Source organism: Lontra canadensis, unplaced genomic scaffold, assembly GCF_010015895.1.
Source record: "Lontra canadensis isolate GAN:19392208 unplaced genomic scaffold, GSC_riverotter_1.0 scaffold8, whole genome shotgun sequence".
In the NCBI taxonomy this organism is placed as follows: Eukaryota; Metazoa; Chordata; class Mammalia; order Carnivora; family Mustelidae; genus Lontra; species Lontra canadensis.
Window position 1 is genome coordinate 24,403,510 of NW_022631002.1, and position 10,661 is coordinate 24,414,170.

General features: G+C 40.5%; 1 pseudogene; it reads left to right on the top strand.

Annotated features, from left to right (window-relative positions):
• The first annotated feature begins 991 nt into the window (after positions 1 to 991).
• On the top strand, positions 992 to 3,155 carry LOC116865806 (annotated as a pseudogene).
• The last annotated feature ends 7,506 nt before the right edge of the window (positions 3,156 to 10,661 follow it).

A 10,661-nucleotide genomic window follows, 5' to 3' on the forward strand; every position in this document is an offset into this window, starting at 1 on the left:
AGTCCAGGAGATTAAAACCAAAGCAGATGTTTCACAAGAACAAAATTAGTCTGGGGGAGGAAACAGAAAACAAATTCACAGTTGCCAATGGCTTTCAGACTGGATGGAGTTAGACAACTTGTGTTTGTTGAGTGGGACCAGGGAGCACCTTTGCCTTTCCTGCTCAGGACCATTTATAAAGAAGTTTCAAAAGTCCTTTTTGAAAAATGATGCATTTTTCAACAAGAAAGTGGGTACAGAGAAAATGTGTCTTCAAGCAGTTCACCTTCAACTTCATAAAAGGCCACCAAACCTCTGTGGATTGAAATTTATGGCCCAGGGACTGGTTTCACTGGCTTCATCCCAAACCATCAATCCAGGACGTGCTCCAATAGGTCACGCTACTTCCTGTTAACTGTTTAGGCTACCACCAGTGAAGTAGAGAAGAACTTTTTCCAGGATATTGGACAAAGATGAACAAAAGGAAAGTGGAGTTCAGCTGATCAAAAAGGCCCATCTAGTAACAAGGTAATGAGAGTACATGATTCATAAGGAACCTAAAGTTGACAATTATGTGCTTTTATACATGGATTGTCTACAATGAGTGGTGCACTAAACTGAACAATAGTGATGCAAAGATAAGTCTCCCCACTACGAAGGAACTTACCAACTCATGAAAAAGACTTTACAGCCTTGTAATAAGGTGTTTCCAGTCTGGATCTCTGGGCCTCCAAGGATGCACAGACTTTCTTAGAAATCTGTTAAGTCACTTAGGTCAAAAATATTGCTGATGCTGGTCAGATGCGAACATGGATTTACCATGATCAAGGTAGCTGACACTTAATCTTATAATCTCACATGCTTCTGTTTTTTAGAGAAAGATAACTAGTCTTAAGTGGGCAACACTAAATCCTGAGAATGCAACATTCTTTTTCTCAGTTGACATGATCAGTTTGCATACTGAATACCACAGTCTTAACTTTTCAGTTAAGAAATCTATGAGGCCGAAGGAGAGAAAATGGCGTCCACGGATTACAGTACATACAGCCAAGCTGCAGCCCAGCAGGGCTACAGTGCATACACCGCCCAACCCACTCAAGGATATGCACAGACCACCCAGGAATATGGGCAACAAAGTTATGGAACCTACGGACAGCCCACTGATGTCAGCTATACGCAAGCTCAGACCACTGCTACCTATGGGCAGACCGCCTATGCAACTTCTTATGGACAGCCTCCTGCTGGTTATACTACTCCAACTGCCCCCCAGGCATACAGCCAGCCTGTCCAGGGGTATGGCACTGGTGCTTATGATACCACCACTGCTACGGTCACTGCCACCCAGGCCTCCTATGCAGCTCAGTCTGCTTATGGCACTCAACCTGCTTACCCAGCCTATGGGCAGCAGCCGGCAGCCACCGCACCTGCAAGACCGCAGGATGGTAACAAACCCGCTGAGACTAGTCAACCTCAATCTAGCACAGGGGGTTACAACCAGCCCAGCCTAGGATATGGACAGAGTAACTACAGTTATCCCCAGGTACCTGGGAGCTACCCCATGCAGCCAGTCACGGCACCACCATCTTATCCTTCTACCAGCTACTCCTCTACACAGCCGACTAGTTATGATCAGAGCAGTTACTCTCAGCAGAACCCCTATGGGCAGCCGAGCAGCTATGGACAGCAGAGTAGCTATGGTCAACAAAGCAGCTATGGGCAGCAGCCGCCCACTAGTTATCCCCCCCAAACTGGATCCTACAGCCAGGCTCCAAGTCAATATAGCCAACAGAGCAGCAGCTACAGGCAACAGAGTTCATTCCGACAAGACCACCCCAGTAGCATGGGTGTTTATGGGCAGGAGTCTGGAGGATTTTCCGGACCAGGAGAAAACCAGAGCATGAGTGGCCCTGATAACCGGGGCAGGGGAAGAGGGGGATTTGATCGTGGAAGCATGAGCAGAGGTGGGCAGGGAGGAGGACACGGCGGAATGGGCGCTGGAGAGCGAGGTGGCTTCAATAAGCCTGGTGGACCCATGGATGAAGGACCAGATCTTGATCTAGGCCCACCTGTAGATCCAGATGAAGACTCTGACAACAGTGCAATTTATGTGCAAGGCTTAAATGACAATGTGACTTTAGATGATCTGGCTGACTTTTTAAGCAGTGTGGAGTTGTTAAGATGAACAAGAGAACCGGACAACCCATGATCCATATCTACTTGGACAAGGAAATAGGAAAGCCCAAAGGTGACGCTACAGTGTCCTATGAAGACCCACCAACTGCCAAGGCCGCTGTGGAGTGGTTTGATGGGAAAGATTTTCAAGGGAGCAAACTTAAGGTGTCTCTTGCTTGGAAGAAGCCTCCAATGAACAGCCTGCGGGGTGGCATGCCTCCCCGGTGGCATGCCTCCCCGTGAGGGCAGAGGGATGCCGCCGCCCCTCCGTGCAGGTCCAGGGGGCCCAGGAGGTCCTGGGGGCCCCATGGGTCGCATGGGAGGCGGTGGAGGAGACAGAGGTGGCTTTCCCCCAAGAGGGCCCCGGGGTTCCCGAGGGAACCCATCCGGAGGAGGAAATGTCCAGCACCGAGATGGAGACTGGCAGTGCCCCAATCCGGGTTGTGGAAACCAGAACTTTGCCTGGAGAGCAGAATGCAACCAGTGTAAGGCCCTGAAGCCTGAAGGCTTCCTTCCACCACCCTTTCCACCTCCTGGCGGTGACCGTGGCAGAGGTGGCCCTAGTGGAATGCGGGGCGGAAGAGGCGGCCTCATGGACCGCGGTGGTCCCGGTGGGATGTTCAGAGGTGGCCGTGGTGGAGACAGAGGGGGCTTCCGTGGTGGCCGGGGCATGGACCGAGGCGGCTTTGGTGGAGGAAGATGGGGTGGCCCCGGCGGACCCCCTGAACCTTTGATGGAACAGATGGGAGGAAGAAGAGTTGGGCGCGGAGGACCTGGAAAAATGGATAAAGGCGAGCACCGTCAGGAACGCAGAGACCGGCCCTACTAGACGCAGAGACCCCGCAGAGCTGCATTGACTACCAGATTTATTTTTTAAACCAGAAAATGTTTTAAATTTATAATTCCATATTTATAATGTTGGCCACAACATTATGATTATTCCTTGTCTGTACTTTAGTATTTTTCACCATTTGTGAAGAAACATTAAAACAAGTTAAATGGTAGTGTGCCGAGTTTTTTTTTTTCCTTCTTTTAAAGATGGTTGTTAACTAAGACTAAATAATGGGAACCCTTTGTGAGCATGCTCAGTATCATTGTGGAGAACCAAGAGGGCCTCTAACTGTAACAATGTTCATGGTTGTGATGTGTTTTTTTTTTTTTAAATAAAATTCCAAATGTTTATAAACAAACAAACAAAAAAAGAAATCTATGAGGCAGACAGCTTAACAAAATAGCTAAAGTTGCCCCAAGGTAAGTAACAGGGTCAGGATAAAAAATTCAGGTGGGTTTGAGTCCAATCTGGTGTTGTTTCCACAAACCTAAAGGTAAGGATCTGTAAGTATGAATCAAATGGGGAGCTTTTGCAACTGTATGTATCAAAACTCCATCACTGTGAAAACCATGCCCCACTGTAAATATACCAATTTTTAAAATATTGTAATTTTTATTGAAGATGTGTTGGCATAGTGTTTAACATGTCTTAGATTCTTTAACTTATGCAAACTATCTGAAAATCATCTAACTATGCAAACTAGTACATTACCTGGAATGCCCCAATTAAGAACATCCTAGTCTTCTCAATGTAATTTAACTAAGCTTCTTAGTAAAACTTTAAAACTGCATGAATATTAGGAAATTTTGAATGCATTTGCTAATATGCTGATTACATAATCAATGTAATCAATGATACTGATCATGTAGTAGGATAAATTGCCATTGACTTTGAACTGCCTTCAAATTCCCCAAACATAGATTACCATAAATTTTTAATTAGAACTAACTTTGTTTCTGGAAAAAGCAACAGACTATCATTTAGTCTATGTAGTTATTTGTAATTCATTGACTACAATTAGTGTTCTTAATATATCAGATGAAGTCTTTTAAGTGAAAATTTTCCTGGAAAAAAAAATTTAGGGTAGACTTCCAGTGTCCCTAATATGCACCATGTGCTTATATAATCCCACACCTGATACACAGTTCCATTCCTTACATTTTCTGTCCTAATACGTTCCTTCTTCCTTCCTAAAGCATCACTTCCTAAAACAGTATCTTTCCTGCAACTACAGGTTATGGTACATAATATATGTGTAATATATTCTCACAGACAGAAAGGAAGGAAGGAAAAAGGAGGATACAATATTAACTATGCCAGTTCTGCTGCTAGGAATAATAGCAGCTAACATTTATTGATAATTACTCCATTAAGCACTCTACATACAGTCCTCCAATCAAAAACCACCGGGACCCTGGCTATGCTTAAAAAAGTCAGTTTATTATTCAGAACACAGGAGAATGCATCCCATGGGGAAGCATGGGATAGCTCAATAAAATTGTGGTAGGTAGGACCTATTATAGATTTGTGCTCTGGTTGGCTTGGGGTGGGTCCAAAGAAGCTGCTGGACCTTGCACTGGGTTGAGGGATGTCAGAAATCAGGGATAGTTCTATGATTAAGATTCTCAATAAACCTCACCTTTAGGAAAGGAGAACTTAATAAAGGGAGGCTAACACTGTATTTGGTTTAAAAAAAAAAAAAAAGCAGCAGCAGCCATTCATACTAGCGAGGAGAATACAGTGCTTGGTATTTGGTGCCTTGGACAATACTCATATTTGGTCAGTTTTTAGACCTGATAATGGAGAGGTCTTATTTTCCTCTTGGGCCATCATGACCACAGAGTGGCCTTGTCTGATGTTGATATTCTCTAAAATTGTTTGTGTTCCACAGCAGAACAACAGGGTCTAGCAGTGAGTGCCCACATAATGTGTAGCAACACCAAGCCTTAGCGGATAGGACCAGGCCAGCTCTTGGATGTCAGAGACTGCTTTTCTCTTTATTAATACATATATTATAAAATTTATTTAATCAAAATCCCATCAACTTTAGGATATTTCCATCTCCATTCTATTGGTGAGACAAATGCAAGTCAGATGGGTTATGGAACTTGCCCAAGGACACAGTGATGGTAATTGGGCCCAGTATTTGAACATTAGGCCATCTGCTGCCCTGATTTCAGAGGCCAAACCATTAATCCTAAATTAAACTCTTCATGAATAGACATATGAGAGAATTAATAATTGTCTTTTTCCCCTTTTGAGTCAACTCATTACTCTAAGAGTTACACACACATTTTTTTTCTACTACTCTAGATCCACTGATAATGTCTAACATTTCAAATTTAGCTCTTCCCTCCTTCCCTTACCCCTTCCCAGTGTTTGGTTTGTAAAGTGGTCAGTTTGCTCTATACTGTCCTTAGATCTACTCATTCAAAGTATATTATTCTCATGCTTTTAGGATGAAATACAGAAGGCATATAAATGTCTATAGGCTGAGCCAACCTAAACCCACGAATAGGCAAAGCCTGTCTTTCGCCCAAGGAGACGAGCAGAAAAACTTTCTTGCATAATCCCTGCAACAGATCTAAGATTACTTAGGGATCTGTTTGGCTCACAACTGCGGTCATGGCGGCCTCAGACAGTTCAACAACACAATGTGGTTTCTCATGACTCTTTTTTTTTTGTACAGACTGGCTTTATCTTCCACCTCGAATTCAGTTATTCTAGGAAGGATTCAGAACCATGTGACTTCAGGTTTCACAGTTCTAAAATAAAAGATAGTTGACAGCTTGATGCAAAATTTGGCTAATGTTATTTTATGTTTACAGATAGGTAACATTTTGATACAATCAGAGTGTTTAATATGATAATTATATTTCAAAAGATCTATCTAATGTTAGAGATAAACCACTAGTTTTAGAACATCATTGCAGGGGCACCTGGGTGGCTCAGTGGATTAAACCTCTGCCTTCAGCTCAGGTCATGATCTCAGGGTCCTGGGATCAAGCCCCGCATCGGGCTCTCTGCTCAGCAGGGAGTCTGCTTCCCCCCCCCCCGCCACGCCCCCCGACTGCCTGCCTCTCTGCCTACTTGTGATCGCTCTCTCTGTCAAATAAATAATTAAAATCTTTAAAAAAATAAAACATCATTGCAAATTCTCTGATATACCTCCCAGTGAGAGGTAGATAAGTCCCCTCCCTTTGAATCTGGGCAGTCTTGTAACTGGCTGTTAAAATAAGGCAGAAGCGGCACAGTGACTTCTGAGCCTAAGGCATCCAAGGTTATGCAGCTTCTGCCTTGGTTGCTGGAAAACTCATGCTTGAAGTCTTCAGTTACCATATGGGCGGTCTGATGACCCTGAGATTACCTTGATGGGAGTCGTGAGCCATCCCTGTCAAGGCATCAGACCTATGAATTTCATTGTTTTGGGCCCTTCAGACCATATGCCATAATAATACCACTTAAAAATATGTGACAATACCATAGAGGATAGAAAAATCACCCAGCAGGGCCCCACCTGAATTTCTAAGACACAAAATCATGACATAGGGTAAAATGGCTATAGTTTTGTCAGAGTTTCATGTACAGAAGTAAGTAACTAGAATAAATACATTTATCTCTGAAAACATGAAGGATGCATGAATTTCACATGGCTGGAGAAATGGCTCTTTTTATTTCCATTTTTTGGCTAAGAGAGATCTTTTTCACAAACTCGATTCACCATGAATGTGATGCAAACATTTTTTTTCTTTTCTTTTTTTTCTTCTTCTTCTTCTTTTTTTTAACCTAAAGGCATACAGTCTGAATGGGGTTAGGAAGAAAACAAATAGTCCTCTAAATTATTTTGTGTATACACACCAACTACTACTTAAGTATTCATTCATTCAATCAATGAACAATTGTTCACTGCAGAGAATAAATTCTGATTTGGGGTTTACTTTGTACTAGGCATTGCATTAAGCACTGTGGACATAGTAGTAAGACACACACTATTTCTTCCCAATGATTTTTTTAGTTTAGAGGAAAAATACAAACATTTTAAAACATTCTGGCATTTTTTCATGAGATGGTTCCAGTTATTTTTAATCCTTTCAATCATCTGTTTCAATTTCTAAATTCAAATGTCAGCAGGGAAACACATTTTAGTATGATGGGCAGTCTCATGAATGATGAATATAAAATGATGTGAGGCAGTAAGAAGTGATTCTGATACCAATACATGCAAACAATACTTAATTGAAGGGAAATGGTTACTTAATAAAAACTAAATTACCCAATGTAAAATATACTATGTAACGAATGTATGTATCAGATTTCTTATTTTGAGTCCATATTTTTATTTCATATACTTTTCAGCAAGTGTGCCTAATATTTTTTGCAGTTAAGAAAAACCTCAAGATTCTATTTGTCAGTTCTCACTAAATCAATGTATTATTTGTCTTTGGGACAGGAAATATGTAAACTCAGATGAGGAAAATCTTGATTGATCCCATTTTTGAAGTTTTTTTTGTAAAAAAAATAAATGTTAGGAAATAGGTTTTAAAAAAGTGTAATTTACATTTGATTACAAGTTGCTAAAAATGTATAACCTCTTATGAAATTATATTCTATAATAAAAAACAAGAATTTATTGACTAAAAATAAGCTAAAACTAATTTCTCACTCTAAATGGTTAGGATACAGGAGTAAATGATAAGTGAATTTTTTGGAGACCCATGAGGAGACTGCAAATACAGCATGACTAAGGCAGAAGCAAAAGACAAGTCAACAAATAAAAGGCCAGAGAAGGAATTGAAAGAAATCCTAACACTCATCATTGATAAGTGCTATGCAGACTTCAGAGAGAAAAACACGTGGGGAACCCTGGGGTCACGTACACCTGCACACTGATGCTGTGGGCAGCCATTCACGTAGACCAGAACTCATCCTACATGTGGCCCATAAAATGATTTTGGGGGTAGAATAGCAAAATATGAACGAAAATAAGATCTCCTGTTGAGAAAGCTATCTTTCTTTTATTTCATCTTTCTTTTTTTTTTAAATTTTATTTATTTATTTGACACAGAGAGAGATCACGAGTAGGCAGAAAGGCAGGCAGAGAGAGAGGAGGAAGCAGGCTCTCTGCTGAGCAGAGAGTCCGATGCGGGCCTCGATCCCAGGACCCTGGGACCATGACCTGAGCCGAAGGCAGAGGCTTTAACCCACTGAGCCACCCAGGTGCCCTATTTCATCTTTCAATTCTTTTGAATACACTCAAAGATTCAGTCTGGCATTGGTATGTTCTGAACACAATTCTAAAACTTGCTTCATCTAACAAAGAGTGGGTTCATGGCACAGAGCCTTCAGAATGAACAGTCTCCTTAGAATATCATTGCACAGCTTTTTTCCTTTGCATTTATTTTTATATTTACCTTACATTTTTGTCAAATGATACGGATTTTTCCACCCGGAAGTAAGAGAAAAATGGGCTTCCTAAAATGCTGAAAAGCTACACATCAGTATTTAATGAGACATACATGGTCACTGCCTGAGAGTTCTTCAGAATGAAGGTAAGTCCTTACATGGAGTCTGAATTTGATTCCACAGCCAAATATATATATGCATGCTATATGATCTTTTTTTAAAGATTTTGTTTATTTGACATAATATATATATAGGATATATATATATTCCATAGCCATATATATATATATATATATATATATATATACACACACACACATCTCAGATATAGATATCTATCTCAGTCTCACATCCAGAGTCTGATCCTCCCCACTTCAACCACTACTTCCTTTGTCAGAGCCACCATCATCTCTCATCTCAATTAAACGGCAACAGCTTCTAAGTGATATACCACTTCCTACCCCTTCCCCTATACTCCATCCTCAAAACAGCACCCAAAGTGTCCCACAAAAACTGCAGCTGCTTTATTCAGACTCCTCCAATATCTCCCCCATTTTATTCAGAATGAAAGTCTATCTATCTGCAGTGCCCTGCTAGGGTCTAGCTGCTGGGTTATCTACTTAATCTCGTCTATTACAAACCTCATCTTGTTTCCACTTACTGGCAAGAAGTGATCCTAAGAACATTATGTCTTCAAGAAGTTTGAATACTAATACACATATTTTCAGTTAAATGGGATTCTGCTAATAATTGTTACTAGATGTTGCTATTTCATTTCTAATTTTTGAGATAGGTATGTAACCTCTTAAATAGCTAATGTTTTATGCAATTGAGATAGTGAATTTCTGATCTTTATACAATACAATGTTTGAGAATAGTAACATTTTATAAGTTCTATTGTTCACTACCTCTCAAGCCCAGCTTTATTTTTCTTCTGAAAGGCCAAAATCGTATGTTTTCGAACCAGATTTAAGGAGCCCAAATAACAGGATTCTGAGGCAAGCAGGAAGACAAGCTGATCATTCACACACTCCATTATTACCATGTTCCCAAAGCTCTCTGTTTTACATTTCACATCATGTATCAGTAAAATTGTGGCAATGACAAGGTAATAGAAGGATGATTAGCTTTAATGTACTCCCTTTCATGTTTGTAGTTAGAGCAAATATGAACTAATTTATACCCTTAGCTATTTTTCTTTTCTGTGTGTATTATAACAAATGTGAAAATTGCTGGTGTAAGTGTAATCGATCAATTGAGATAAATGCAAGTTGAGTTCGATGAATCTTTAACAAATTTTCATATGGCTGCCCTTCTTGGTAAAAATTGTTAGTAATTTCTATGTCAGCATAAGCACTGTAGAATCCTGTGAACTCCAGGTTCCGGTAGGTTACATGGATTTTTTGATTAAGCAAGTGAATCAAATAGCAACAAATCAAGTTAGCAAACAATTGGATGGTACAGAACAAAGAAATCATAAAGCATGCATTTTATCTTAAAGCTGCATTTTATGTTATCAACAGTACAGCTAATCAATATTTTCAAAGGACTTGGACAAGAATAAAATCATACAGGCAGTCAGTTCTCAATAACTCTAAATAAAATGTACCTACAAATTATTCACTGTTTTTATTTGGGTTTTTATTTCTGGATATGCTTTATACAGTTTGAAATATAATCAGACTGATTAATAGAATCCTCATCAAATTTAATGATATACTTAACATATCTGCAGTGAATGCATCCAGAAAGACAGCTGACATTGTTTACCAGAGCAGACATTGCTGGAGCCATAAACGGGCAAGAATACTTACATGTAATGGAATATTATTCAATGAGAAAAGGGATGAACTGTCAAGTCATACAAAGACATGGATGGATTTTTTAAATGCATGTTGGTAAGTGGAAGAAGTCTGCCTGAAAAAGGTGCATGCTATATGATCTTTTTTTTTTAAGATTTTATTTATTTATTTGACACAGAGAGAGAGAGATCACAAGTAGGCAGAGAGGCAGGCAGAGAGAGAGGAGGAAGCAGGCTCCCTGCTGAACAGAGAGCCCGATGTGGGGCCTGATCCCAGGATCCTGAGATCATGACCTGAGCCGAAGGCAGTGGCTTAATGCACGGAGCCACCCAGGCACCCCATGCTATATGATCTTACATAACATTCTGGCAAAGTAGAATTACAGAGATGATAAACAGATCAGCTGTTGGCCTAGATTCAGAGGTTGAGGGGAGACTGGGTGAGGCACAGGGTAATGTTTATGTATGATACTG